The sequence below is a fragment of the Mustela putorius genome, unplaced genomic scaffold, assembly GCF_011764305.1.
Source record: "Mustela putorius furo isolate JIRA1106 unplaced genomic scaffold, ASM1176430v1.1 tig00003932_pilon_pilon_pilon:0A:0A, whole genome shotgun sequence".
NCBI lineage: Eukaryota > Metazoa > Chordata > Mammalia > Carnivora > Mustelidae > Mustela > Mustela putorius.
In genome coordinates this window covers 1,314,102-1,340,775 of record NW_025422077.1, presented here as the reverse complement: position 1 = coordinate 1,340,775, position 26,674 = coordinate 1,314,102, and the positions used below count along the sequence as shown (strand labels likewise).

Below are 26,674 nucleotides of genomic sequence, written 5' to 3'. Positions count from 1 at the left end.
GTGAGTGTCTGTCAGGGAACGGATGAATGAAGGAGTTATGATATATATGCACCATGAGATACTATTCAGTCTTGAGGAAGAAGGAAATCCTGCTCTTTCAGTGACATGGATGGGCCTCGAGGGCATCATGAAGTGAAATAAGCAAGACAGACACAGACAAATATTGCTTGGAATCACTTATACGTGGATTCTTTTTTTTTTTAAGATTTTATTTATTTATTTGACAGACAGAGCAATCACAAGTAGACAGCTGCAGGCGGGGTTGGGGGTGGGGGGGAGCAGGCTTCCTGCTTAGCGGAGAGCCCGATGTGGGGCTCAATCCCAGGACCCTGGGATCATGACCTGAGCCAAAGGCAGAGGCTTAACCCGCTGAGCCACCCAGGTGTGCCTTATATGTGGATTCTTTAAAAAAAAAAAAAAAAAAAAAAAAAAAGGAAGGAAGGAAGGAAGGGAGAACTGCATAGAAATAGAGTAGAAAAGTGGCTGCCAGGGGCCAGGGCATGGCTAAAGCAGGGAGACTTTAGTAAAAGGATACAGACTTTCAGCTCTCGGATGAACAGTCTAAGGACCTAATGTAAATCATGGTGACTACAGTTGATTTAAATGGGAAAGAGGTAATTTTCAAAAGGGTAATCTTGGAGATTTTTCATTAAATAACAAAAGTATATGATTCCTCAAAAAAGACAAAATTCCTCATATTCGGCAGCACAAAATACACTACGTATGGATTTATTCTTCACAGAAAAAGAAGAAAGAGGAAGGAAGGAAGGAAGAAAGGATGATCCATTAAGGGAAAGGATATTAATTGTAATAAATAATGCAGATAACTTTCAGAGAAATGGCATTTAAACTAGTAGACTCAACAATGCATAAAGACAATGGAAAAATATCACCAATGGACCGATGAAGAAAAAAATCGGTTATATATCTGGGTACGGTGTATATCTTAACTAAACATTTGGCTTTGCAGATGTATGCAGTTGTCAAAATGCATTCCTTATACAGTTTAATGTAATTCTTGCCCTCAAATTACACTGCAACAAAGTGGGTTCTAGAAATCCAACATGCTCACATTTCCAGGGACATCAGACAATGAGATGAAAAAGAATTCAACACATGAAGCACTGTTGCAGGATGAATTGTGTGCCCCCAAATTCATATGTTGAAGTCCTAACCCCAGCACCCCAGAATGCAGCTCTATTTAAATATGAGGACTTCCAAGGGCAACTGTGCTAAAATAAAGTGCCTTAGAATGAGCCCCCGTCCAATAATGACTGAGGTCACACAGAGGAAAGGTCATGTGAGCACAGAGAAGATGACATGCAAGCCAAGGACTGAGGCCTCCTGAGAAACCAAACCAGATGACACATTGATCTTGGCCTTCTGACCTCCGAAACTCTGAGCCAATGAGTTTCTGTTGTTTAAGCCACCAAGTCTGTGAAATTTCAGGCAGCCCTAGGAAACTAATACAACTACGTTGTTATTAAATAAAAAATCCTAAGTACATTTCAATAGAGACATAAAACTCACAAGATGAAGTTCCAATTCTTTACGTAACTTTAGAAAGACCATTATTATCAAAATAGGTATAGAAGGATACTACCAAAAGTGACTACGGTATCTTTCTAGAAAAACCACGATCATGACACATAGAGAGGCTTTCCTTTTAAAATCCAGGAACTTAGGGGTGCCTGGGTGGCTCAGTGGGTTAAAGCCTCTGCCTTCAGCTCAGGTCATGATCCTGGGGTCCCCTGGGATCGAGCCCTGCACTGGGATCTCTGCTCAGCAGGGAGCCTGCTTCCCCCCCCCCCACGCCTCTCTGCCTGCTTGTGATCTCTATCAAATAAATAAGTAAAATCTTTAAAAAAAAAAATCCAGGAACTTATGAAGATTCTTACTATTACTACTTTTACTCAGTACTCTACTGTAGTTTCTAAACAGAAAAATTAAAAAATCATAAATATTGGAAATGAAAAAGGAAGACTCATTATTTGCATATGTTATAATTGCATATATGGGAAATCTTAACATATCTACAAACTTTTAGAACAAAAAACTCAGGTCAGCAAGTTTGATGACAGGAACATTGTAAAAAATCAATTGCGTTTCTGTAAAATAGCAACAACAACAAAAATAAATCTTTAAAAATTCAACTTTACAATAACAAATACAACTGTAATTTATCTAGGAAAACCTCTAGCAAAGATGTGCAGTATCTTTGTGGAATTTTAAATACAACAAGAAGTATATTAATGAAGATTCAATATTGGAAAGGTGTCAATCCCTCCCAGAATTGATCTCTAGAGCCAAAACAATTCTTTTCAGATGAAAACAAGTAATTTGTATTATTTTTTGCTGTTTCGGAGAAACTTGACAAATTGATTCTAAAATGTATGAGGGACACCTGGGTGGCTCTGTCAGTTGGCGGGAATGCAAGCTGGTGCAGCCACATTGGAAAAGTGTGGAGAATCCTCAAAAAATTAAAAATAGAGCTGCCCTATGACCCTGCAATTGCACTCCTGGGTATTTACCCCAAAGATATAGATGTAGTGAAAAGAAGGGCCATCTGTACCCCAATGTTCATAGCAGCAATGGCCACGGTTGCCAAACTGTGGAAAGAACCAAGATGCCCCTTCAACGGACGAATGGATAAGGAAGATGTGGTCCGTATACACTATGGAGTATGGTGCCTCCATCAGAAAGGACGAATACCCAACTTTTGTAGCAACATGGACGGGACTGGAAGAGATTCTGCTGAGTGGAATAAGTCAAGCAGAGAGAGTCAATCATCATATGGTCTCACTTACTTGTGGAGCATAAGGAATAATAACATGGAGGGCATTAGGAGAAGGAAGGGGAAAATGAATGGGGGGAAATCAGAGGGCGAGACAAACCATGAGAGACTATGGACCCTGGGAAAGAAAATGAGGGTTTCAGAGGGGGGGGTGGGAGGTTGGGTGAGCCTGGTGGTGGGTATTAAGGAGGGCGTGCACTGCATGGAGCACTGGGTGTTACACGCAAACAATGAACACCACAAAAACTAATGATGCACTATATGGTGATAACATAATATGATAATAACATTTTTTTAAAAATTTTAAAAAGCATCTGCCCTCGGCTCAGGTCATGATCTCCGGGTCCTGGGATGGAGTCCTGCGTTGGCGCTGAGACCCGCACCTCCCACTGAGCAGGGAGACTGCTTCTCCCTTTCCCTCTGCTTCTTCTCCTGTTTCTACTCTCTCTCCATGTCAAATAAACAAACAAAATCTTTAAAAATAATAATATAATAGGGGCACCTGGGTGGCTCAGTGGGTTAAGCCTCTGCCTTCAGCCAAGGTCATGATCCCAGGGTCCTGGGATCGAGCCCCGCGTCGGGCTCTCTGCTCAGCAGGGAGCCTGCTTCCCTCCCTCTCTCTCTGCCTGCCTCTCTGCCTGCTTGTGATCTCTGTCTGTCAAATAAATAAAGAAAATCTTTAAAATAATAATAATAATAATAATAATAATAATAATAAAATTATATGCAAATTGCAATGTCCAAAAATCGCCAAAATTCTTAAGGAAGAGTAACATTGGAAGGAGGGGCAGTATACCTAAGAGTCACATTATAAAACTGTAATAAATAAGAGAGTGACTCCCGAACATAGGATGACAAGCAGGACCCAAAAATGCTCAGAAGTGAAGCCCCATATTTTTCAAAACTTGCTAGAGGTAGATTTATCATTGCAAATCAGTGGGTAAGAAAGAACACCTCTTTCAATAATCTGCTCTGGGACAGCCGGTCATCCATGTGGAAAGGAAGCAAAATGAAGTTAGATCCCTATTTTCAAACCATACACAAAACTAAATTCTAGGTACATTAAAGATATATATGTGCAAAGTATTACTGTAGAATTTTTGGAAAATAATATGCATGAGTATCTTAAGTTTTCAAAATGGGAAAGGATTTTTTTATATCAGGCAAGAATGCATGAAACATTATGAAAGATTGAGTAATTTCTGTGCAACAAAATTCAAAATGAACAAGATATAAAAGAAATCACGAAGTGGAAGAATATGTTTACAATGTATGTAACCAAAAAAGAATAAGTATCAATATATTTAAGGAATTCCTTTAAATTAATGAGAAAAAGAAAAAACATAATAAAAATATACCCCCAAAATGAATAACCATTTTACAGGAAAGCCAAATGATTATCAAGCCTATGGCAGGTTTCTTAGTCATCACAAAAATGCTAATTATAACAATAATGAAATACCGTTTTATGATTTTTAGGTTTGTCAATATTCAAATTTTGACAAGATTTTTAAAATATAAAGGTTTGGTAATACCAAGTGGCGACAAACATTGGAAGCAATCAGAACTCCCACAAACTACCGGTAGGACTATAAGTTAGTATAACCTTTTTGGCAAAAAATCTGAATATGGAATTCCACGCCCATTTACAAGTCACTGAAATCATGTTGATAAGAGCAACACAAATGTATGAATCCTTGCCACAGCGAGTGAGGCACAGAGGGGTTAAGTGACATTCCTAGGGTCACTCAACTAGTAAGCGGTAAAATCATGATTCAAATCGTGGAGTCTGAGTTCCGAGTCTCTACTCCACTGATGTGTAACGTACCTATCTGTAAGACACTCAGCAGCCATTAAAAAGAATTAGCCAGCTCTGTGTCTAATAATATTAAATGACCTCTAATATATACTGTTACACAAAGAATCAGTGCTTAGGAATGTAAAAAGTGGAACAGGATCTCCAGATAATCTATGAGAACTAGTGAGTCTGAAAGATTTGTCAGCTACAAGGTCAATATGTAAAAATCATTTTTATTTCTAGACACCAGCAACAACTATGAAATTAAGTTTTAAAAAGGTATCATTTTATGTGCACACACAAAATAAAATACATAAGACTAAATCTAAAAGTACTCAATTACTGAAGGAAATGAATAAATCATAAATAAATGTGTGTGAATATATATATATAAATATTAACCATGCAATAAAGGATTGATAAATTAGAGTATAGCAAAATTTAAAAATTCTATTCATCAAAGATGATTAAGATTAAAGATGATTAAAGATTTGTACTGATTAAAACAGTACAAATCAGACCGTGGAATAAGAGAAGACGTTTGCAACACATGTAACCAACAGACAACCTGGGTACAGAATATATAAATCATTGCTTCAAATTAATACAAAAAGATATATAACTCAATCATAAAATAGAAAAAATGTTATTATTTCACCAAAAAGATATACAAAGGAACATATGAAAATGTGCTCACTCTCATTAGTCATCTGGGGAATTTGAAGTAAAACTTGCGTGAGGCACCACTACACATTCATGACAATGGCTAAAATCAAGACAAGATTTACAACTAAGCTTTGGTGAGTGTGTGAGCTACTAGGAACTCTCGTGCTGTGCTGGGGGTACGTCGATTGCTACATTCACTTTGCAAAATGGCACTTACTGAAGTTAATTTAGGACCCAACGTTTCCACTTCTAGTAGGTATCCAATAGCACTGCATCTCTGCATGCACCAAAGGACATTGCCCAAGTATCTACAAGTAGTTTTAGTCATAATTTTCTCAGGCTAAAAAACAAATCCGTCAATGCTGAAATGAACAAATAACTTGTCCATATAATGAAATCCCATACAGTAATGCAGTAAAAGGAACCGTAGCTACACACTTACAAGCATAACCTCAAAAAGATAATTTTGAGCTCAAGCAGCCAGACCACAAAAGGATAGACACTGCATGATTCCAGTTGTACTAACTTAATAAACAGGCAAAAACAATTTTCTGTGATATCTGAAGTCATAAATGGAGAGAGATGTACACCCTGTTATTTCAGGGGTATGGGGGGTTGTGGTTTGGGGTTTGGGCCAAGTTCTATTTCTGGACTGGGGGCATGGCTACATCGGTCAGCTTTGCTAACTCTTTGGGTTGTACATGTATGTTGTACACTTTTATAAGTGCGTAACACGTCTATGAAGAAAGATTTTTTTGAAAATTCAAAAAAGCATGTGCATTTCAAATTATCTGCCTGCATGTACATAGTTTATCTAGATGCCTTACTTAACGGATAATGATTATATCTGAGAATAGTGCAGAAGAAGGACAAGGCTTTCCAGTGTATTTGAAAATCTTCCCCACATTTACTAATCCACACTTTCCAGGACAAGATAAAAAACCTAAAACATGAAAAAAAAAAAAAAAACCCACAACCCTAAAACATGGTTCCCCATGCTTTCCAACCACCTTGGAGCTCTCCGGTATTTTACACACATCCCCTCTCTCCAGGAAGAACCAGAATGGTGCCTGTTGCTTGTGTTGGAGAAACAGAATCAACTAAACGTAAATGAAATTTAATAGAATTAAAGAATTAAAGCAGAATGTCTTCTGACTCAGAAAACCTCCCACAAAGTAGAAGAGAAAGAACCCAGTTTTATTACTAAGCATTAAACCAGGATGTGATGTGAATTACACACCACCCTGTAGATGGCAAAGAAAGCAAGAAATCCCCCCTTTTTATACGTCCAAGTGGATACAGTCCATTACACACATGTTCTCAAAATAAACAATCACTAGCCCTCAAGTAAGAGGACTTGACAAGACCATATGCCACACAGAGTTCATCTACCCATACAGTTGGGGTGACCATCTGTGTTAGTTAATTGGCTCTATCCAGAGGAAAAATAAACCACTAATATGTTTGTGAATGGGGCTAGCTTTGCATCTTGGAGAGAGGGACCCACTGAAGTCAGGCTCCGAGCTTCCCACGGACACTGCAGCAAGGGGCACCTGCTTCCTTCATAATTTCATTCTAACAATACAGCTCCTAGGTCCTTGAGAAAGATAATCCTGGGTTGTAAAGCTGGCCAGACTCTTATTTAACTTTTCAAAATACTTATAAACATTCTAAAGAGCCCTAGAAGGAACTTGAAAGTTTTTGAAAGCACGTGCTTTATGAAAAGGGGAGGGGAAAGTCACTTCTCTTACTCTCCGCCCAGAGACTAGATCTCTTATTTTAATATGTATTTGCCCTTACACTTGCCTCCTCAAAACCTAATGAATGAAGAGAGAAGCCATCATCGGGAATATATTTGAAACGTTTTGAATTTTTGTGCCTCATCAGAGATTCACTGTGGAGTCATGTAGTTCTATGTACACATCTATATGCACAAATATGGAAATTATGCATTTTTTTTAAAGAGACAACTAAAAGAGAAATGTTAATGTGGTTCAGAGACATAGAGGGTTAAAAAAAAATTGCATTGGGCGCCTGGGTGGCTCAGTGGGTTAAGCCGCTGCCTTCGGCTCAGGTCATGATCTCAGGGGCCTGGGATCGAGTCCCGCATCGGGCTCTCTGCTCAGCAGGGAGCCTGCTTCCTCCTCTCTCTCTCTCTCTCTGCCTACTTGTGATTTCTCTCTGTCAAATAAATAAATAAAATCTTAAAAAAAAAAAAAAATTGCATTTAATTGTTTCCGGTGTGCTATCTATAAATACTTTTCCCATTCACACGGCAATACTGAACGAGGCTTAATTCCTCGTGGCAATTCGGAAGCAAATTAATACTTGTTAATTCGACAAAGCCCTGTAATGAGCTACAAGGTTGGAGGGAGATGCAGGTTCTGATTTGTGGCAGCAAGAGTACCTCCAATTTCGTCATCACTGTATTTAAATACCATTTTAATATTTTGAAACTCAGCATCTCCATTTTAAAAATACAGTAAGTCTAATTGCTAGCCTCATCAGGGTCTTACCTGGTTGATTAAACCTTACTGAAAGGTCTAGTGGGGGATTTTCAAGCTGCTCGCTTGTCTAATAAGCTTGTATTAAGTGATTCCCCTCACTCGCAATACAAGCAATTCAGACACGTAAGGGACCTAGTTAGGGGAGAGTATTAAAAAGTGTCTGGTGTGATTCTTAATTAAAAGAAAAAAATCTGTGATACAGTGAAAATAGAAATAATTTGTTTAAAAGACTGCTACTCTTACTTCACTCCAAAAACCAATGATGTATGCATGAAATTTGAATATTTTTATGCCTAGGCATTTTATTAATTTTCAAATAAATATAAATTACTCTGTGAAATATAGCTCTTTACTTAATCAGGGGGAACCTAAACCCTGACAAAATTGAGTGAAGGATGGAAGACTGTGAAACTTTTTCTTTCTTCATCTACGATGGCATTGGAACAATTTAAAAAAAAAAAATGAAGAACACCATACAATGTAGCTATCCATAGCAATATATTCCAAAATCTTAAAACCCTTTAATAGGAAATTCTTTCTTATAGAATCAAATTATATTATGCCAAATTAAATACATTTAAATTAGGGTGCCTGGGTGGCTCAGTGGGTTAAGGGTCTGCCTTCGGCTCGGGTCATGATCTCAGGGTCCTGGGATCGAGCCCTGCATTGGGCTCGCTGCTCAGTGGGGAGCCTGCTTCCCCACTCTCTCTGCTGCCTGAGATCTCTCTCTCTCTCTGTCAAATAAATAAATACAATCTTTTTAAAAATAAATAAATAAATTTAAATTGATTCGTGATTTCTCACATGGATTATCCCAATATACCCCTCACTCCGTGCCCATCTAAATCCTACACATCCTAACAAAGTCAGATTAAATCTCATTTCTTTCTAAATAGGTTGTTTCATGTGTCCCAAACCCACTGACTGTATGCCCTGAAGTGACACTCAATGATGAGCCCGAACCTCAGTTCAGTAATCGTGGCTTCATACCATTCTATTACTGTCTTACTTTCCAGAATAGATTATAAATTCCTGGAAGCCTTTCCTTGATCATCTATTCACAGGTAAACTATTTCCAATTGATTTATTCCTTTCAACATCACTATGACATTCTTATGAAACCTCTGAAATCCTCTGCATTCCTCTTACGTTTGACTCTAATACCATTCTCAGAAATGCTTCTCTCTCTACTGACTGTAATTTCACACATTTCCAGAATAGGAGCAGACATGAGCGTCCAATTAAGCTTCTGAATTCCATCCCATCTTCGCTTGCACAGGTATTTAGCCGTTTCTCCCGTATCAGTTTTCTCGGGGTTTATCCATTTGCCTGCTTGCTTGTGTGCCTGATGCACTTGTTTTGCCTTCCCAAGAGTATCTGCTCTTGGTAAGTCTCACTTAATCCCTTCGTGGTTCCAGTTCCAATTATCTGGGGTCCTTTTGTAATCATTCTATTCACTAAAATTCATCTCTCACAGAGTAGCCAAGGGCAGAGTTCAAACTGGTCAACCCAATAAAACACAAAGGACCAGGATCAGAGTAAAGGCATATTTAATTCTAAAGGAATTCAAGGGAAATATTAGCAAAGATCTATAACCTGCCATTGTGGAAGGTGATTATTGCAGGGTGCTAAAATTGCCCTGCGAATTATCAACCACACCTGAGCCCTGCCCCCTCTGACTGGCAAAATGAGGGCTCAGGCATGGACACATTGCCGCCCACATCTCTGCAAACAGTAGGATCTGGCCAAGCTCAAGATCTCTGTTCCCCTGACCCTGTTAACTTACAGGAACTGAGTATGGTCTGGATTCCCTAAGCTTCTCTCTGAATACCATCGTCCCCTCCACTCCTCACTTCAAGCTTCCCCTGAAAATCAGGTTTCCCTCCGGGTCTCTTTAGGAAGGTCTTACGTGAGTCTTATTTTGGGAATGTGATGCTGCAAATGGGGAGATAAAGATCTTTTTGACCATCATTAGGGGATCCAGTGTTGCACCCAAGACCACCACCGCCACCACCATTAGCACCATCTGTGCCCAACCACCTGCTATTTGAAGGGTTAAGTAGCCACAGGGGAGAGCTGGCGCAGAGGCATCGGAAAGGCTTTGCTGTCATCTCTCTTCCGTGTCCTCCTATACAAATTTTACTTTGAAAAACGAAAGATAATTTATCCCCGTCTTTAAACTTCCCTGCCACCAAACACCTATCAGACCTGGAGCAGTTCACATAAGATTTAGCCAATCTGTCGGTTTTAATTCTTCTTGCCAGTCTCTTCCTCGTTTTTATCCATTTCACTTTATATTTTTATCGATTTTTTTTTATCATTCAGTTTTGGTTTTTGTATTTGCTCCACGGCACGTGGCCCACGAGTTTGTTAAACTTCTTCGTCAAATACCCAATACTGGGCTTCTTGATGGGCTAAAATTACTTTGACCAGAATGACAGTAAGGGTGGGCTAGCATTCCATTTATTCAATGTCGGTTATATGGCCAGTCGTCAAGGCCACAGGGGCCACCGGGAATCACCCCATCTACAAAGGACGTTCCAGCCCGGCACTCCCCTCTGACCCACAGACAAGTCATTCCAGGTACACAGCTCAATGGCAAACACACACTGCGGGCGGGGTGATGACGCAAAACCATCTGCCAAAACAAACTGAGACAGGACAGGTTAGGTATTTCAGGAATAGAGGAATGGGTAAACAGAAGTTGAGTAGTGGTAAGCACCCGTTTTGTATGACTGACGAATGCGCCTCAAAATTCTGATGCTTTTGCCGAACTGTTTTTATTTCTTTAAATATTTTAATTTTTTTGTTTATTTGAGAGAGAGCACAAGCAGGAGCAGGGTGGGAGAGGGGCAGAGGGAAAGGGAGAAGCAGGCTCCCACAGCAGGGAGCCCGATGTGGGGCTCCATCCCAGGACCCTGAGATCATGACCTGAGCCGAAGGCAGGTGCTTAATCGACTGAGCCACCCAGGCGGCCCTGAACTGTTTTTATCTACCATTGTATTTCAGCAAAAGAATACCTCCCCCAAAAGAAATGGTTAAACTAGGAGGGTTCTCCTGCTGATTTAGTACATCCTAAGTCAAAAAATTACTGTCTGGAGGCTGGCTGGTCTGGGATGGCCTCATCCACATTCTGGAGGCAGCGAGTGTGCCTCCGTTCTCACAGGGTCTCCACCCGCCAGCCGGCCCCGACAGCCGGGCCTGCTGACCACGGGACACATGAGAGCAGCTAGGCAGAGATCACATAGGTTCAAATCGGAACTGCACACCTGATCTTCCTAAAGTAGCTATCCTACAGCGTTACAATAAATTCCCTTTTTTCCTCTTAAAAAAATTATCAGTTATGAGACAGATAAGTAAATTGGTAAAACAAACAAACAAACTTTAAGAAACCTGTGTTAACTCTGGAAACATTCTCTGCTTAGCATTTAGTTTATAGTATTATCAGTGAACACATCCAAAATCATTTTAAAGATAAATTATGTTTTGTCTAAAACCCGGTACCTCCTCGAATCACTTGTCCTACAAAGTGAACCAAGGCCCCATGCTTGTTTCTTTCTCCTTGTAAGAGACAACTCGCCTGAATTTGATTTGTATGTCGATGAAACATTCAACATGCTAATTTACTGGTTAATATTCCCCTTTGGCACGTACCAGCAAAGGATAATTGGCAGTAATGTGATTTCAACTTACTTGAATTTGTAGCTGTTAATTGAACCTTCACTTTTAGTAACTCTGCATCACAGCGTAGAAAGAAACCGCATTCCCGTAAGATGCTCCCAAAACTCCCTCTGTACAGAGAACATCAGGACAGGAAACTTTCTGTGTCCTCCCCCCCATCTGGAATCCAGGGAATCAACTCTAAATAACCTCTAGCATTATCTTCTAATCTCATGATTTGATGATTATGGAATGGGCTACTTATCTATTTATCTCTCAAAGAAAGGCGAGCATAGCTCGGGCGAGGAGGAGTCATTAATCCAAGGAGGGGACTTTGAACTAATTTCAGTGAGGGATGAAGATAGTCAAGAGGTGATTTTAAATTGTAATGATGAAGAAAGCAATCAGCTGATGCAGATTTTAGAAGTTGTACCAGGAACAATAATGAGAAAAGAGGATACTTAATCACATTCACAAAAGAATTATAGGAATACATAATTAAAGCAATGATAATGAGTAATAAAACTCTTGGCGAGACATCTTTCAAATATCACTAAAAGTAGAGTAAGAAGCAAAAAAAGACATTGTCTTTTGTGTTAGTGACAGAGATTCTGCATGAGGTTCAAGCAGGCAATTATTAAAGTGAGAAAATCTTAGGGCTCCATGTCAACAGCCGTTGGGTATGTGGGAAGGGGTTGAACAAATTTGTAGGGTGTGCACTGTACGAGACAAAAAGAAAAACAAACCCAAGGAGATAATTGAGTACTTTATTTTTTAAAAGATTTATTTATTTATGAGAGAGAGAGAAAGAGAGAGAGAGCGCGTGCAAGCAGGAGAGGCAGAGGGAGAGAGACAGAGACTCTCACGCAGATTGACATCGGGATCCCACCACCCTGAGATCATGATCCGAGCAGAAACCAGGAGTCGGATCCTCAACTGACAGTGTCATTCCAGTGCCCCAATTTAGTATCTTAATATATTCTAATAATAGAGAAGCGACAGGATTTTATACATGAAACAGGAAAAATTATAGGAAAATCAACCGTCTTTCAAAACTACAAATGTTAGCACAGAGAAACAACACAAAAAATCTCATGAATTAGAAGGGTTAGGGGAGCTCGTAAGTGGGTAAAGGTCATTCCATTCAAAAAGAAATGAGGACAAATTAATAACAAGGTTTATAAACATCGAGAGAGCAAGTGTAATGGAGTAATATATATAATAAATAGCAAAATGCAGGGTAGTTAGAATTATAAATACAGCACTGTAAGACAGAGCACATTATCTCACACACACACACACACACACACATGTATTTATATATGTATAGATCAGTAAGCAAATTTATTCCATCATTCCTGATGACCTATATATGTGTGTGGGGGGGTGAATTTTGAATACTTTTTAAAATCAGTTTTAATATCTTGTTGGTTCTCTCATTAATCAATATGTCAAATATTTTTGTTTTCTCTTTACATTTGTGTGATAACAATACATCTCTAAACTATCTTAACTTATCCTTTAAATATCTATAATACATATATAAATGTACAAAGTAACAACATGCAAGAGAAACGCCATTCTCGTATGTATGACTACAGATGCACGCATGTAGGAAATATGTGAAGTACGTGATAGGTACATACAATAAATATTGCACATCTAAATGAGAATTAAAACTCAGAGTGCACACCAGTTGCCACAAACTGTTTTAAATGCTTTAGATATATTAACTCATTTAATCCTTGTAGTTACCCTATAAAGTGGGTATAAGGTAGGGCCCACTACGGCTCCATTTTACAAATGGGGAAACGGAAACGCAGTAACGAACATGCTCGTGCAAACAGAAGGTGTCAACGCTAAGACTGTGCCCGGGACACGCGGCTTCAGGGGCTGACGCTAACCCTCACGATCCGCTACCGCTCTCCATTGCTTGTGCCTAAGCTGACAAAACTGCCTTCAAAGGAATTGGACAAACATTAAGTAAATAAGATAGAAAACCTATCCCAGACTTGACGTTGTATTTTCCTTCCTCTTCCCAAAGGGAGTAAGAGGGACACAGACCTCCCATAAATTCCCACACTGATGGCAAATCAAGTGTGAACAGGGGCTTACCAGGCGAAGGACCGCTTAGTCAAGCTGCAGGCTTTCAAGTAATCCAGACGTGATGGAGTCTACCCTAGAGCTCTCCGAAACTACTGATTCAATCTCAGCGCCATTACCTACTACACTTAAAGACTCACCGAGGAACGATTAGATCCCAGCTGTCTGAGCCAATGCAAACATATCACCCACTTTACAAAAATAAATAAATGAATAATGATATCTTCAGGAATTATCAATGAGTAAGCCCAAGGAAAGATCTGGAAAGGTTCTACAGCAGTAAATGAGGGAATCAATGGCCAAGACCGCTATAGCAATTACAGGCTAACGAGGAGGGATGAAGACAGATGTATCAAAATAGCTAACAGCTCCCCAACGGGCTAGATTCCTCCTCCTTTGAAGCAAAAACGGAGTCTGCAAACTGTGGTGTTAAGTAGGACAGGTGGAGCAAATATGGCTGAAATGTTCCACTCTACTGATGTTCTCAACATTTTCATATACCAGGGTCCCTGACCAATGCCATCCATATATACACATATATATATGTATGTGTGTGTATATATATATGTTTTTTTCACCTTCCTGTTTATATTTGTACACCAACATAACGAGCCCTGAATGTAAGCAACCTAGAAGTGGCCCGACCTGCCAGTGCAGGCTAGCATTACTCTTGTCCGCACTCAGCAAGGCCCTCGTGAAGCAATACCTAACTGGGGACAGAGGCAGAAAATGGATATAACAAGCTCCAGCTCTAGGGCCTTCCATGTGACCCCACCCCTCATCCAACGTGTGCCTCTATATCTCCCCAAACAATGGAAAAATTTGCCCTTTATTTCAAGTGGAGCTCTTCTGTTGTCAATTTTTTCTGTACCAACCAGGTTTTTTTGTTCAGTTTCCTTCCCAGCTCCTACCTGCCCAAAGACTTTGGTTCCACCCCACTGATTCTTACAGAAACGCAGCACCCCCTTGTTGAACAACGTGTTACATTTGTGCAGCAACCAAAGCTGCTCGGTTCTAAAGAGAAAGCCTGTTAGGAACATCTCTTTCTACAATCCATCCAGGCTGGTCGGAGGCTGTGGGAGCATAGCAATGACACCGCTGATATCATTGTGCCTAAAGCAAATGATTAAAAGCCCATCAATAAGAATTGGGAAAAACTGAGAATCAGAGGTTCCTTTTTTCCCCTGTTCTGAGAGTTCAGTTTTACTGATTCTTTTTTGATGTGCTGAAACTTTTTTGAATGTGTTCTTCTGCTTCCATTGTCTATAAAATAAAATGCTTTCATCAAGACTTATTAATTCATGTCTCCTTAAGAATATTACATTTCCAAATTATCTATGCACTGCTATACATTATCTTTAATTTTTATTATTTACACTTGCCTGGATTTTATTTTGGGAAAGGCAACAAATGAATGGAGTCAGTCTAAACACCTTACTAATCCAGAGTCATTTCTCTTTTCAAGTCCATATCCTTAAATCAGATGATAACTACCCAAGGCTATCAAAAAACACAACCAAAATTTATGATTGTAAGTGGTTTACCTATATTGATTCAGTCAAAACTCAAAAGGTAGTTAAGATTATAGCCCTATATTAAAGATAAAAATCCTGAAGCCTAGAGATTTTAAGCAAATTGCCCAAGGTTACTCAAGTGGTAACTGACAGAGGCAGAATTCAAATCCAAGTTCCGACAGCTCTGCATCCATGAAGGTATGAATTCCTTAAGAGAGACAAATCTCTTCTTAAAGGAATTTATCAATTGAGTGGTTATACACGGAACATGTAGAAACATGATGGTCATTTTTTCAATAACAGCACTTTTAAAACATGCAAAGTGATCTTTTTTAATGGTCCAAAAACCTAATAATAAAGTATGTCTCAGTAAGGAAATTTCTGTAGCTGGTAAGCTGATTTGTCCATTCATCTATTCAACATTACTTATTGAGTGATTACCATGTGCAAGTCCCTCAGAAGGAACACAGAAGCCTACAGACCAGTAGGGAACAAAACCAAACAAACAAGAGAGCACAGAGGGGAACAGCTCTAAGAACAGATGTACACGATGTTCCCCATGCAGGGGAGAGAGACATGAACTTGCTGGGCGCAGGGGTAGGAGGTCAAGGCAGGTCTTAGTGAAAGATGATATATAAAATGCATAATAAAAGGCAAACTGGAATGCCAATAGAATTCAAAAGAAAAAAAGAGTAGGATGTAAAGGAATGCATTTAAGGAAATGCTAAGTCCCTATAACATGGAAAAATAATGTGCTTAGGAACCTGAAATTAGTGACATGCAAGTATGTAATTTTCTTCTGTCTTATTTCTGTGCTGGTAAAAGAATAAAAAGCTTCTATCCAAACCATACGGTGTGGTTGTGAAAAGTGCTGGTTCCTCAGGGACTCTTAAATCTACTGCTTTAGAATCTCTTGTAAAGACACCCAGAAACCTGCCCATTGAACGAGCTCCAGGCATGGCCTTATGCATGAGGAACGCCATGCATAATGACCACCATTTACGCCAGAACGTTGTCAGAGATGTGACCAGACTCTACGTCAATCGTCTCTGTTCTGTGGAACGGCGTCTCAGATTTAGGGTAACGCTGCCTCCACATTGGCCCTGGGGACCAAGTTAGTGTCAAGGGACACATGCCTATTTTGAGCAAATTGGTCTGCTGGGTGGAACTTGTAATGCTTATTATTTGTGATTCTAATTGGAAAACATCTATAGAAAAGAAAACAATAAATCTAACACTAACAGTTAATAATATATTGTTCTTTATGATAATTATTAGATAATACAGGCACTAGAGGCTTAAGGCTTCTCTTCCATTGTGAGAATAAAATCTCACATTGGATATCATGGGTTACACGGGCTATTATTAAACACACAGGAAGTTCCTAGGTTTTGCCCTATTATTCAGCTTAATTTTTAACTAGTGATCAGACACCAGCCTGGAATAAGTTTGTTGAGAAAGCAGAAAAACAAATCAAATTGAATATTTGATAAGAATGATTGCATGCTAAAATTTTTATTTTCTTTTAGGATCAATATGGTGCAACAGAGTTCAAGTAAAAGAGAATTATAGCGAAGTATTTTTGATGTCTTCAAAAATAATCATTCTTGGATTAAAGTTAAGATAGATGTTCCGAAATACAGTACCATGTGAGAAAATACAGAGTCAAGAAAGGGAATAGTCCATGTTATCACGATGTTCTTAGTAAAAGTGTTCACCTAGTCCCCATATTGCAAAGGGTTTGTGTTAAGAGGCAGAGCAGCAGTGGTGTTCTAGAATGTTCTAGAGTGGCTCAGAACAAAGTATGTGGGGATTTTGAAAACCCTTGATCATCAAAACAGGGAGGAGTATTCACTCACAGAAAATCATGGCTTTGTGGTTTTGGGGGTTTTTTTGGGGGGGTGCGGTTGTTTGTTTGGTTGGTTTGGTTTGGTTTTGCTTTGCTCTTAAACAGCCAGTTCTCAGGACACCAGAGACACAAGACTTAGCTTCAATCTGTTCTCTGCAATCACAATCTGTGTGACTCAGGTAACCTCTCTGAACTGCACGTTCTTTTCCCAAGTAGGGATAAAGTTACTGGCTTTTATACAGAATTGACTTTATATAAACTAATGTTTGGTTAAAGCACGTAAGCATTGCAAAATGGCTTCTAGTACGTCATGCTGGCCTTGTCAGCTGGGCCCCTTGTATTTAATTTTTATTTATATTTTATTAATATATTTATTGTATTTTCATATGATAAATATCCTGCTGTTTGAAATTTCCAGGTCCTTTATCAAGAACTTTTCAGAGGAAAAGCTAATTCCTTCAAAGGACTGTTTTGAATGTCAAGCATCTTATCCAATTATCAAATAAGACATTCTGAAGAAAAATTCATTCAAAGAGGAAAGTTTCAAAAAAGGCAACAATTTTTTTTTAAAGCTTGCCTGCAAACAAACCGAGAAAATTATTTTATTTATTTTTTGAAGGTCCCATCTTTTTTTTTTTTAAGTTTTTACTGAAATTCTAGTTAGTGAACATATAGCGTAATACTAGTTTCAGCTGTACAATTTAGTATGTAAGTGATGTAAATGATTTTAAAATGTTTTAGTTACAAAAGGAACCAAACGTGAATGCTTACTTTTTTTTTTTTTTTTAAGATTTTATTTATTTCTTTGACAGAGAGAGATCACAAGCAGGCAGAGAGGCAGGCAGAGAGAGAGAGAGAGAGAGGGAAACAGGCCCCCTGCTGAGCAGAGAGCCCGATGCGAGACTCGATCCCAGGACCCCGACATCATGACCCGAGCCGAAGGCAGTGGCCTAACCCACTGAGCCACCCAGGCGCCCCCGTGAATGCTTACTCTTTATTTCCCCTAAGAAAATACACCTTCTTTGCTTGGTAGTGCGATTCTAACACCAAGCTGTCCTGTTATTTCATCGGTAGGTACATTCTTGAGAACATAAACTCGAGAGCAAATGACGGTGATGATGTTTTCAGAGGTACAAGGGTGGTCATCACAGCTCCGCGCTCGCGGACACACATGCATGACTAGATATCCAAAAACCGCATCTACAGTATCAAGAAGGAAACAAAGGTATCTCAAGAGAACCTCCTTTCAGGGCGCCTGGGTGGCTCAGTTGATTAAGCGACTGCCTTCGGCTCAGGTCATGATTCCAGAGTCGCTAGATCGAGTCCCACATCCGGCTCCCAGCTCCAAGGGGAGTCTGCTTCTCCCTCTGACCTTCTCCCCTCTCATGCGCTCTCTCACTCTCTCTCTCTCTCAAATAAATAAAATCTTAAAAAAAAAAAAATACCTCCTTTCACACTAAAAAGTCAAGCAGCAGCCCTTTCCAATAGAACTTTCTGTGAGGACAGAAAGGTTTGAGACCCCTGGTCTTCCACGGAGCAGCCGGCAGCCCACTGAAAGCTGCTGAGCTCTGGAAATGTGACCAGTCAAAATGAAGAAATTAACTTTTTTTTTTTTAATTAAAATTCACTTCAATTTAAACCTAAAATCTACATGTGGATAGTGGCTACCAAAACAAAAGTACAGAATAGACATTTTGAATATGCTCTTCCTCAGGGGTGTGTGTGTGTGTGTGTGTGTGTGTGTGTGTAGAGAGATATTTGTGAGGACAAAATAGTGGAAGTGGTAACTGTAGCGTTTATTTAACAGCCTACAAACTTTACATCTCTTCCTCATTTTCAGGGTGTGAGAATCATGAGTCACGTCTCTTGAAGTGCCTTATTTCGTGTCCTGTTATGCTGCAAAGCTCTGACAAGATATTCCCTTTCAGGCTTAACAAGTAGCTTAATAGATGTTGTACTTGTCGTAGAATGAATTGCCTGAGGTAAACAGATAGTAAACAAATAGTATAATATGTATTTTCTCAACAAATATTAAATAATATTTGTGTTCCCAAAACATTGTTGGGTGGAATGATTGAAGGAGCCAGTAACTTTTAATAAATCATTTTTAGACTCCGCCATTTATAACTCGCTTTCCTTTTATGTGATAAGGAGAAATTATTTCTTCTCCCGCCTCTATTACTCTTTTCTCTCCTTCATGTTTTCATAACAGATACCATATTTACAATGAAAATGAATGAAGTTTTTCACATAATTTTTAGTCTAAAGATTCAAAATTTTACTCTTTAAACTGGCGGTACCACCAGTAAAAGTAAGTAACTTTTAAGTTGATTTCTTTCATACTTACAACTATGTTGGCTTTACACTAAATGATGTGTACCAAGATACAAGATACCTAAATGAATGTATTCTTTTAAAATCCTTATATCTTTTTTTTTTAAAAGAACACTTTTTAAAAAAAAATCAAATGTCAATATGTCATTAATATTAAGAGAAATGAGGTTAGCACGGTTTAATATATGATGGGAGTTTTTTCCTTGACATTTAACCCATCATATTAAAAGCTTCTTCAAAGGCAAGAAATATCAGCTTGTCACCTGGAGATCGAAATTGAGCTGCTCTGAGACAAACTGCTGTTTCTTCCCCATGATGAAATTCATAGAATGGACAAAAATGTCAGGATAAAAATAGGCCACCTTGGGTGGGGGGACCATCAGGAAAAGAAGGATCGTTATTGTTATAATTACAACTAAAAATCATTTAAAATCAGTTATTTTTCTCTCGTAGCACGTGAAAGACACCTAGCACCTGGATTTATATTATTAAATACTTAGTTGAGAATAAAATGCGATCAAACTATGTTTATGCTAGTCTGTGGATGTCACTTTGAATACAAGCTGAACCGTGGATAAGAAGGCATTTTAAAGAACAGCAAATATTTTAATTCATAATATACAAAGGACATACCACAAGCTGGCATTTTGAAACTCTGGGATGATTAAAAAAAAAAGATATATATCAATATTAAATCTTGCAAGATGTTGGAGGGCTGGATGCCAAAATATGCACATCTTCTAAGGAAAATCTCTGATAATTCAAGAAGGAAAGAACTGTAAATGAATCCACTCATAAGGATCAACAAGTTGCACTTTTCCTGCAATTTAAAAAGTATCTTGAACAAATGCCATGGAACAGAAGCACGGAGCTCAAGATGAAACCTCTCATTGCCCCCAAAGAAGGCTTAGCACAGTGAAATATCAGATTTTCCTGTATCTGGGACACGGAAGAACTCACGTTTATACAGATTTTGTTAAATGCCATTATTCGCCACTGACCACTCCATATTAGTTAACTGCTCAGGTTTTAATGTTACATATGGAGAAAATCTTGGCTACTTTCACGGATAGTTAATCCTGTAGATTATATGACACTGTTACCTCATGAGATTTTAATCCCTGTCAAATGGCTATGATCATCAGTCATATTCAGATTTTATTTAAGAACTGTAATATCCCCTTTCTATAAATCCTTTTCAATTATTTAGGGACGTGTTTTCTAGTCTCCCTTATCTTTATTCTCCATTGCTTTTCCAATCGATAGTTCTTCCAGTTAATCAATAATGCAGAGAAAGAAGTCCAAGTCAGATATGGGCCAAAAGCCAGTGTGACTTTAAAGTAAATAAATAACTATCAGAATGTGTGTATGCCTGGTTCATCAGATTGGCAAAATATCCTTTAACTTTGTAAGATTGAGATTTCACCAATAAAACAGGGAAGGAGGGGAGAGACAGCTAACTGGGTTAGTTGGGCTCACGCATAAAATCTGGTATACAAGGGATAACATCCAAACTGTGTTAGTCACCAAGCCCTCAGAAACAAAAAAAGTAAAGTGCAATTCTGTACAAATTACACCGAGACTTGGTATGTTTTACTCTCCCAAATACTGGCTGGTAGTAGAGGTACAGAATGTCAGACCTGTCAGTTTTCCAATTTACAGTGACAGAAATGTGTTCTATATTCTTTGTGTGTTCGATGGCATTGTCAAGACCCATAAAGAAAAGACTTTTACGAAAGTTATCCATACCGCGATCAAAAAAGCAGAACTTTAAAAACCTAGCATGCCGAAAAATTTTTAGGAATAACACTGAACATTCTACTCAGCTTTGTATGGAGATTTCAAAAAAAAAAAGATTTATTAAAGAATATGTCTGTACAATACACTGTCCTTATGTATTGCACTATAATTTAACATGATGCTTGATTTTTACCACAGATTCAAATAACTAAATTAAACATTTGACACAAATCATGTTTTCACTTTTCCCAGTCAACATTAGGTTTTGAAAACTGGACATATTGTGAGTCAACCACAGCATGTGACCAACACATTTGCTTCTTTTCACTCATTCTAGGAATTATAATAAAATACCTAAGTTACTCTACTTCTCTTCTTCCACAAAAATAATCAAGTATGACCCTACTTAGAAGTGAGGACTAGATTTTCTGGGGTGTAATAACAAATACTAGATTGTTAAAGAGTTAGATATAAGCATTCATAAATTCACTGCTATGAACTTCCTTCCAGAAGGGCTGTACCAGGCTATGTTGCCACAAGCGATGGAGGACACTATCATTCCTCCTCATTCTTGTCAACCCTCGGTCGGATCTTTCTCCTGAGGTGAACCCCACAAGTGTAAAATAGTATTTCACTTTTGTTTTAGTATGCATTTGTCTGATTATTATAGAGGCTGGGTACCTTTCACATAATTAGCATAATTTTGTGCCTTTTTATAGTTTGCCAATTTGCTTCCTAATTTCTTCATCCTTTTTGGTTGCCTGGAATATAGTTTTAGTCTAGTTTCAATATTAAACCCTTTGCAAACCTCTTCACCCAATCTGTCATCCAAATGTTAATTCTTCCTGTGATACTGCTCACTGAACAAAACTTCTCAATGTTTATGTAGACAAATCCATACGCATTGTGCCTTTAGGGCTCTGTGAAGAACTTTCTCCTCACAGTTTTTATAGTTTTAGTAGTTACATTTCTCTCACTCATCAGTCTGGAGTTGACCACTGTGTGTGGTGTGAATGAGGAGTGGACGTGATTCCTCTACTGTGTAGTCTGTTTTCCCAAGTAATGTCCAGTCCAGCCTTTCCCACTGGATGTGGGACCACTTTACCATTATCTAGTTACCAAACCAAGGGGTCTGTTTTGAACCCTATTTTGTTACATTAGTCTTTTTGCTATTTTCTACAATAACATTAATCATGCTTATTACTTAGACTTTGAAGCACAATATCTCTTAGGAGGTATTTTACTTCATTTTTTTTTAACCAACTGAGCTTTTCATAGATATTTATGTATGTATGCCCAATTCTTCAAAATTCATTTTTATCGGAAGCACCCTGAACTTACAAGTTATTGTAGAAAGTAAGCCTTTATATTATTAAAGACATACTATGTCTCTACATTTATTCACATCCGCTTTTATTTCCTTCACTACAATTTTAAAATTTCTATTATAAGGGTTTTGCAAATTCTTTCCCAGATAAATTTCTATGTCCTTTTAATTTTTGTCCCTTTAGTTTTAAAAATTTTAAACTTTTTAATTTTAATTATTTTGTCCAATAATTTTATATTACATTTTGAAAGAAGTCATTACTGATTTAGATGAATGCCTAAAAACTGAATGAGTTGACCTCATGTTCAGCAAACTTACTCAGATCTCTTATGAATTTATCATTTGTTAATTCTGCTGGGATTTCTCTGGAGATCATGTCTATGAAATGATAGAGTTTTATACTTTTTTATTATTTTTCTCAAAATGTGTCAAAATCTACATTTATAAGACTCTAAAGAATTATGCCTAATCTCTAGCAATTCATTGAACTATAGTAATGAAAAGTGGACACCCTTGATTTGCTCCTGACCAAAGATAATGTTGAAAATTAATCTTTAAATATGACATTTACTATAATTATAGTATAAGCTTTTAACACATGAAGAGAATTTCCTTTTAATTTTCACAGCATTTTTTTTTTTAAGTAGGCACCATGCCCAGTGTAGAACCCAAGGCAGGGCTCGAACTCATGACTCTGAAATCAACACCAGAACTGAGATCCAGACAAAGACGCTTAACTGACTGAGATACCCAAGCTCCCCCTCAGCATTTTTAAAACAGTTATCACGAATGGAAATAACTTTATAAATTATTTCAGTGTTTATATTGTTTGTTTCAGAGTTTTAAAAACATAATGAACTTGAAAAATTCTTATTCAGCATCTATTGCTATAGTTATGTGACTATTCCCAGTATATTAATGATCTGAATTACATTAGAAAATTCTGCCAAGTGTAACTATCCTTCCATTTTTATGATAAACTTTCTTTGATCACAAAGTGTTTTTAGATATGTGTTTGGATTTAGTAAGCCAGTACACGGTATGCCCAAATGGGATTATTTCCATGATAGATTCAGCTCAAACTCTAGGAAGACAGGTATCAGCCACTCCTGTAATCCACAGAGAACTAGCCAACTCCCCTCCAAGCAGCACTTGCACACAGTACCCTTAGCTTAGCACCCACCTCTGGCTCATCAAAAGGGTAGAGAACTGAGGCAATGTTAGAGAGCAAGGGGATGAGTGTTTAGGAGAAAACCATCAGTCTGTCTCTGAGTGACAATTTTCGCACTGGCAAGTAGCTGGGAGTATTTCAAGCTTCAAGGGGCCCTGGACTTTTAGAAAAACAATGACCTAGGCCTAATCAAGGTCTGTGAAGCAGACCAGAAAGAGAAACAGAGGTGAGTAGATATGGTAACACACTATGCAGACAGAGCAGGAGAAATTCTGGAAACCAACAGCTGGGGCAAGCCATGTGTATTTCTCACAAACCCTACAGGGGCTACACAGAGATAATATGTGCCCAGTGATTTTTTTTTTTAAGATTTGTTTATTTACTTATTAGAGAGAGTGTGTGCACAGTAGTTAAGTGAGGGGCAGAGAGAGAAAGGGAGAGAGAATCCACAGCCAGACTCCCCGCTAAGTGTGAAGCCAGAGGCAGGGCTCTCCCTCGCAACCCAGAGATCATGACCCAAGCCAAGATCAAGGGTGCTGCTCAACCAACGGTGCCCCTGCCCCAGTGCCCCTTGCCTAAGAAACTTCAAATCCTTCCAAAGGACCAAGTGACCCCACCGAGGGTCACTTTGAAGAGATGAGGGAAGAGAACCTGACCTGCTTTGTGGGAAGTCACACTTCCCAACAGAGGCTTTCAAATTACTTGAAACTGCTCACATAAGACAATGAGTAAAGCACAGACATTGTTTGGGGTCAGAGAAAATTTAAAAAAGAAAATGTAAATCAATCCCGGGGGTGGGGGAATATCTGTTACAATATAGGTATGGGTATTAACATCTGACAACTTTTCTTTTGTGATCACTCCCAGTTGTTACCAGTAATAACTGTTACCAGTAACAATTTTTAGAGTGTAAAAGTCCTTTCCTACCTACGATCTGAGCATGAACCTCTCATCCAATTTGAAACTTTCTCATCCTTTCCTCTGCAGTCTCAAACCATTGCTAACCAACAACCAAATTACTATATTCTCTCCCATGGACCAGGGAGCTCCTGGGAATACCTCAGTGATCTTCTGCGGATCCTGTCGGAGAAAAGAGCCTACTGCAGGGAACTCACACAGCCCCACCGAGCCCTGCTACAGGGGTCCACTCACACGGACTCTTCTGGAAGTAATGCTCAGGGGCTTTCTGACGGGGCTCCTTTCCAAACCTGAAAGCCCCAAGCGTCCAGCTCCCATCTGAGGGTGCTACGTCTGGCCCCTACACCAGGGAGCGTGCAGCCACCCACACCCCCCCACTCCTGCCTTCCTTCCTCATGCTCTGCTTGCAACAGTAAGTCTACAGTGCAGAGAACATCTGTCAAGGGTCCTACGTGCTTTTCCAGAAGCTCTTCTCACTTGCGTTAAGGCAAAAATGTAACTTACTCCCTAAAATCTCTGTCCAAGGAAATTCCCATGAAACACTTCCTGTAACGAATGCTTAAGCCTCTTTTTCATACCTGGACGTAGGTGATAATCTCACGGTGTAGAAAGAGAGTTTCAGGCCACCTCCTTTGTGAGCAGCTCACATGTGGTCTAAAATAGCATTTTCGAATATACCAGCACTTGGCCTCTTCTTCATCTCTGTCTTGGTGCTTCCTCTAAAAGCGTAAGAACAAATATCATGTATCAAATGCATTAGATGTTATTTTTAAAATTGAATTATATAAAATCCCTAAAGCATCCAGATTTAATTATCTTCCAAGCTCTTGCACAGCGGAGTTTTAAATTCTTTGTATCCATTCTTTTCTGTAACAAATGTATATTAATTGCTTACTTTGAGCCAGGACTGTTCTAAGAACTGCAATTGTAGTAGGAAGTAAAGCAGAAAGGCTCTATCCTTGTGAACTTGCATCGTAAGGGAGGGAAAGACATATAAATAAATAAATGCTATACATCAGTGCTATGACAAAACTCTACAGCTAACTGCGTGGGTAAGGGACAGCATAAACTGTGGTTAGGAAAGGCGAAGGTGTTGATAATTAAGCAGAAGTTCTTTTTTTTTTTTTTTTTTTAAGAATGATTTATTTATTTGAGAGAGAGCATGCAAGCAAGAGGAGGGGCAGAGGGAGAAGGAGAAACAGACTTCCGGCTGAGCCCAGAGCCCAGAGTGGGGCTTGATTCCATGACCCTAGGACCATGACCTGAGCCAAAACCGAGAAAATCAGACACTTAACCAACTATGCCCCCCAGGGGTCCTAATTAAGCAGAAGTTCTAAAGAACTGATAGTGAGGCTTTCATACGCTATGGAGAAACAACCCAGGCAAATGCACAGCATGTGTTGTCCTGCTCAAGGAATAGCAGGAAGGCCGTTATCATTTTGAACATAAATGGTAAAGTTAAATGTAAAATTCTGGAGTCAAACTCTTTTTTCCCTCACCATCCCCTTTCTTCATGATAAAATGCACTTTTCAATCTTACCTGGAGGGCGAGATGGCATACACTCTTCTTGCCTTTTGTTGTCATTGTCATTCACGCATTTATTCGATGACGCTTTCCTAAAAATACTGCCTCCTTCCCAAATGTCCATCTCTAGAAAATTCTGAAACAACAGAGTAAATGAAAAAATTACCATTGGTGCAAGTAACCTCATTTAAGAATGAAGCTTTATGGGGCACCTGGGTGGCTCAGAGGGTTAAAGCCTCTGCCTTCGGCTCAGGTCATGATCCCAGGGTCCTGGGATCGAGCCCCGCATCGGGCTCTCTGCTTGGCGGGGAGCCTGCTTCCTCCTCTCTCTTTGCCTACTTGTGATCTCTCTCTGTCAAATAAATAAATAAAATCTTAAAAAAAAAAATGAAGCTTTATTAGACTCATGCCAACCAAGTGGTCCAGGTACAAATGACAACATTTAAATAAAAGATAAACCATATAATTTTAATTGTTTCCAATTATTAGGTATTGAATTTCCTCTAGGCATGTCTATAAACATAATTGCTTAATTCAGCACTTTTAGTAAGTCTAATTTTAGTTGATGTGTTAGAACCTGAATTTCAAAGATTAAAAATTACTTTGGTCTTATCTGAACTCATAGTCATGTGGGGAGAAAAGGAAACAAAAAACTGCATAATAGAGATACAGGGAGGAAGTACAAAAAGTCTGGAGAAGGGTGCTAGGGTTGTAACAACGTAGTCCTAAAAGATGGCCTCAAAGTCTTTGACATTTCTTCCAGGAGGT

At 38.8% G+C, this 26,674-nt stretch overlaps 1 long non-coding RNA gene across 2 annotated transcripts in view; it reads right to left on the bottom strand.

Moving 5' to 3' along the window:
- The window catches only part of LOC106004012, a 143,214-nt gene that overhangs the window by 3,654 nt on the left and 112,886 nt on the right, over nt 1-26,674 (bottom strand). For both annotated transcript variants that reach the window (XR_001176831.2, XR_006603478.1), the window contains exons 4-5: nt 25,922-26,042; nt 24,960-25,100 (exon numbers count right to left, since the gene is read on the bottom strand). This is a non-coding gene — a long non-coding RNA (uncharacterized LOC106004012). The remainder of the gene's footprint in view (nt 1-24,959; nt 25,101-25,921; nt 26,043-26,674) is intronic.